The sequence below is a fragment of the Gambusia affinis genome, linkage group LG03 (genome assembly GCF_019740435.1).
Source record: "Gambusia affinis linkage group LG03, SWU_Gaff_1.0, whole genome shotgun sequence".
Classification (NCBI taxonomy): Eukaryota; Metazoa; Chordata; class Actinopteri; order Cyprinodontiformes; family Poeciliidae; genus Gambusia; species Gambusia affinis.
This window is the reverse complement of record NC_057870.1, coordinates 21021236-21026904: the sequence shown is the minus strand read 5'-3', so window position 1 is coordinate 21026904 and position 5669 is coordinate 21021236.

Here is a 5669-nt window from a genome sequence, read left to right as displayed (position 1 = left end):
CATTTGTGTGCATTTTGTGTTATCAAATGGTGCCTTGCAAAAGTAAAACCCTCATGATGCGACCACAAACCTCAGAGTTTTATCGGAATATTTAGTGATGGACCAAAATAGATGGAAAGGTATAAATTGATTTCAAAATTATCCTCGTTTCATGATGCTGCCACTGCTGTGTTTCACTATAGGGGTGGGGTTCAAGGTGTAGTTTCATCTACTGCAGCACCTTCCTCTGCATGGTTTATGGCAAACAAACCATTTGATGCTTCAGGCTTTTTTTTTTTTTAACAATTACATTTTTCTTGTCACTCTCCCATAAAGACCAAATGTGTGGAGATCAAAATTGTTACCGTAGTTATCTTTTCCCGTGTTTGTTTTGTGGTCTCAAATTTTAATGTAGCATTTGATATAATAGTTTAGTTTTAGCTGCAATAATCACTTGTAGCCATTTTGTGTTTTGTTTGAATCAATGCATTCAATCTACTTTTTATTCTCCCAAATGTAGATCACATTAAATATAGTTGGCCAGATGGAAAGTCATAGAGGATTCCTGATAGAGCCTCCTTATCTTTAAGGAAATGATTTCTTTACACGTGTCTGAAATATTTACCCAGGAATGGAAATAAAAGTACAGAGTTTTAACGTTTAAAACATTTTTTTGTTTGTGTTTTTCTTAAATTAGCTTCTTCTTTTTTTTTTTTTTTACAGTTTCAAAAACCATTATTATGATGTTCATTGTTTCACAACTCATCTTTCCAAATGACAAAAAGGGGAAAAATACTGTTCAGTTTCTAAAAACCCTCATACTCATATGAGCTTCTATTTCGCTTTTGTCTCATTTTTACTGGTTGATGAAAACTGTTACAAACATTTTGGTTGCTAAAATTAACACAAGTCTTGTCAACAGATTCTCCCACCTCCAGAGTTGCCATGGTGATCATGGCTGCTTCTTCCGACTCCCATCCTGTGAGTTAGGAGGAGCTCGACGGGTGTGAATACTTTTGCATAGCGCTGTATTCGTCTTGATTCTTCTTGTAGGGTGTAACCATTCAAAGCACAAAGATATGCAACTGAATCTACCTTCTTGTTTGCCGTAACAAAAACTCAGGAGCTCTTCGCATACCAGGCCAGTCCAGGTACAAAGTGCTCCTATTCAAGTCATCTGTATGCAACGAAGAGAGAAAAGAAGGATAAAAACAGCCCTGATGATCTTGCTGATCCTCATTTTCTAAATTTATTTCATAAAGTCAGCTCTGCTTTATCCTAACATACACCAACACAAAAAAGCGAGGATTTTCCCTGGATTTACTAAAATAAAATGCCTAGAAGTCAAACTGATAAAAGAAATGCATCGGAAATTTGGGGAGCCACATGGGAGGAAATTTTAACTTGTCCAGCTGAACACAAAAAAAAAACCTTGTTAACCTGACCTTCTAACTGAATGCATGAAGAAGTTTTCCTCTTCAGGTCTGATTTGCTTTTCTACTCTAACTTCTCAGTGGATTTTGATAAGCCAAATGCTGCCCACTGAAATGTTGTTGGTCACGTGCTTTGAATGCTTTTTCTTGTAATCAGGCAATTAAAGAAAACTTGAAAAAAAATGTAAAATAATTTTTTTTAAGTTAGGAAATGGGCATAAAATATTTAAAGAATATGAAATGGCAATCATCATGTCACCCTTTTGAATAGTCAGTGTTAATTTTGAAATTGGATAAATAGCAAAACAAAGTAGAAATGTATCCATTTTTCAACAGGAAGCATACAGATCTGTCTCCACACACAAAGCCAGTTCATTTTCTAAAGAGAGACGGAGCTCGGTGACATTTAGGGAAAGGAAACTAAAACAAACGAGTCGATGGAACCAATCTATTCTGTTGCGGAAAGTGGGATATTTCATAAGTACAAATTCTGAAAAAAAAAAAAAGTCTGATTAAACATCTTGTATAAATCAAGAGCTTAGCATCTAAATCTGATGGTACTCCAAAGAGTGAACAAAACAAACCTCGACTTCTCTAGATTTTAAAACGGCTGTATGAAGCCCGGTGACGCGACAATTTTTCTATTTTTAAACCTTGAGATGAAAACTGATTTCCATTTTCCCCGATCTGCTTGATTTGCCTCTCATTTTCCTGCCATGTGGAGCGTTGTGGTCTTTCTTCTTTACTAGGTCAGTGAGTAAGACCTAATTAAAATCTGTGAAAGAAGAGGGGGGGAGGTAGCAGCTTCACTGGATCTCACATGCTGAGCCTCATCCCACCTGGGAGCCGAACTGAACAGACTCTGACTCCAATGCTGCCGCTGACACAGTAATGTGAGACAAAAGCAGCACTGAGACCCAATCTAAGAACCACAATCTGCTGCAGAATCACTTAAATATTATCCAATTACAGCTTTAATCTACCTGATGTGAGTGTGTATATAATAATTACCTTAGGTAGTCATTTACCTTAGTCATTTTGTGCTGAAAGATATGCCAATCAATGCAAAATATTAATAATTCAGTCGGCAGAGAGCTCACTGGTTTATGTAGCTTTTTATGGGGCAGTTAAGTGCCGTCTCCAGTATGTTAAAGCACATCGTGAACTGCCATAAAATTTGTAACGTGAATAATGTGTTACACACTTTTAAACATGAGTAATGACTTCTTTTTTTTTATTATTTTTATTTTTAGCATGGAGCTCATGATTTGGACATGACTTTTCTGGATGAATAAACAACATATCGGATAACAAGCCATTTATTTCTTTAGTGCAATCTTGTGAAGTTACAGGTCGGTCACATTCCTGTTGTTTAAGGTGCTCTGATCAACTAACGCATGAATATGAAGACAGAAAGGAGTGAAAATTGACCTTATCATTAAAACAATGGATGTTTTTCATCTAGACTGCATCAGCAGAGGAGACAGCAGCTCACATTGGGATTGCAGCCATGTGTGCTGCAACCAAAAATCTTAACTTTTGATTTTCTTTTTCAGTGTTTACATTCTATAACCGGATTAAAATCCCTTCACATTGAGAAAAAACATCTAACTATAATTGATAACTTAAAAACGTAATAAATTAAGTCTGTGCAACTTTTCCCAAGAGAGCACAGTTCCTGTTTTCTTTGGACTTCCCAAAGAAGTCCAAAGACTAATGTTTTATTGTGAAACTTTACATTCTAAAATGTTCCAACAAAGTTGTTTTAAACCCTAAATATTACATTAAACAGATGAGTTTCTTCTCCACAGACAGCCAACAGCATGAATTAAATGTAGAGTTTAAACTTAGAGGACTAAAACAAAATGCAGAGAAAACCACTTTTTTTGGGTGGGGGGATAAAGTCCCCCCTGGCAATCTGTTTTGCCCTGGTGGGCACTGTAAAAGAAGCAGTAAAAGAACGACCCCAGTAAACCATCCTTGTTCCTAGAAACGGTTCCTAAAGTCCAAGTTCGTCTTTACTTCCTGTGGAACCGGAAAGGAGGATATCTGAAACTCCATACACCAAACATAAACGATTTTCCTCCTACATTTTTAATAGGAGGATATTCAGAGTACAATAAATCCTCGTTCTTTTTGCTGAACAATCCACAATTACATACGGCCAGTAGCTCACAGCTTGTTTCCCAGCAGAGGCCTCGAAGATAAATGGCTGAATAATGACTTGGCCCCTTTCACCCTGAATGAGGAGTTGTTGACCAAACCGAGATTTACTCTGAGAAAAGAGACTGCTTCTAGAGAAATGAAAAGAACTAAAGTTTTTCTTGTTCGTTTGTCTTAAAGTGATTAGAGATAACTAATCACATACTTCAGCCTTGCGGGTTTTCAGTTACGATGCCATTTAGCAATGATTGCAGTTTTTGAGTTTTGCATGTAGTCATACTCCTGCTGCTTTTTGTCGGGGCGGTCTCTGGCGTCCCCCTCGCCATGCTCACCGGGGTGGAGGGAATTTGTCTGCGTGAAGCCATGAGGCCATCTGCTGATGCGGAACAAGTGGCATTGCCAGAAAAATGGAAAACACAAACCTAATCCTGGCTTCTCGCTGTCGCCCCACATTCTGTGCTCTGGCCAACGTTAAGCTGCTTGGCTGAGCCGCATCGAGATGCACCCCCTACCAAATCCGGGGGTCAACAGTTTGCTGACTGTCTGGACATGTGACCACTCTTCTCATAACAGCTGGTAACCAGTCTTGGTGTGTGTTTTTGATGTTTGTTCTGTGGGAACACAAAACTGTCTCCAGCTTTCAACCGTTTAGTTTTTGGTTTCAGGCGAAGTCAAAGAAAATAGAAGTGGTCCTTCATCATTACTCTTCACTTTCTATGAAGCATCAATACAACTGGCAGCTTAGCAGACCCTCAGAATGACGCCGCCACCACCATGCTTGATAGTTAAGGAAACTGTTCTCAGGTTTAAAAAGCTTCCCATAGACTCTTCCAAACATTTTTCTTGTCATCTCACCTGTAAATAACTCAATATTTGTGCCATCAGATTTGTCCACACGAGCGTCTCCAAGTTTCCAAACTAAAATCAAGCTGCTATGATTTGAGAGTTGAGAGTTTGATTAAGAACTGGTCTCTTTGCTCTTTCTTAACCTTCATATGTATTTAGCTACAGAGCGTAGCTGTTTGCTGTTTCAGTCTCCCTCAGGTCATGATCCCTCTCAGCTGTCATAACACTCAGTTATACTGACCTGTTCTAAGCTTTTCATTTTTTCTCTAGCAAATTTAGATTCTACATGCCTCATGTTGATCCTGTTTTTCACCAACTTGTGTTTGTAAGCATTCACTGCTTCACTGCTCTGACTTGAGTAAGATTTCTGTAAACCACTGCTGGTAACTTTACTGAAAGAAGAACAATCCTGTTTTAACCAAAAACGCAGCAGCGACAGGCACAACCCTATAGCTTCTGATAAAGTGAAGCTTTTTGTGGACAAAAGCTTTATTGTTTTAATGTAATTTTCCATCTGGTGAACACAATGTACCATGTGTAGATCAAGAAGATACTGTAAGCACTATTTATTGTCACTAGAAATACTTGACCTTGTTCTAACATATTTATTACCTATTTCATAGGTTTTTTTTCTTCTTTTAAATGTTAGGTTTGCAAATACCAGAATTTGCACAAACCTTACATTTTGACTGATGACATCAGATGCTATGATTCAATATTAATCAGACAAATCCTCAGTACTTATGTAGCCAGGGGATTTTGCAGAATACCTTTTTGCTTATACTCAAGTAAAAATATGTTGAAGTGTATATATGTATATAAGTGTAGCTACATATAATTTTCTGAATATAAAAATACAAAGAGAGGTGCTCATATTTGAGTCATTTAGGCACGAAGACATGGCCAGCCATGTCTAAACACTGGACGTGATGTCACCAACAGATTTACGATTCTTCCTCTTAACCTCTTTCCCGTAGGCTATTCTGATCTCTCCAAGAATGGGATTATTTATAGCGACAGGTGGATACAACCAGAGTCAGTGATGGTCGATGTTGGAAGGGGCGGGTACAAAGAGCTCTGTGGATCGAGACATCGCCGCCGAGGGATGAAGAGGATGATGAAGGAGGAGAAGATGGTACAGTAGAGACGAGGGCGGGGTTTTTTCTCCTCAGAAAAGAAGCCAGCTACCACCAAGCAGCAGCCGGCGCATGTCCTGTAGACTCTCCTGACAAAACATGAGCTTGCACA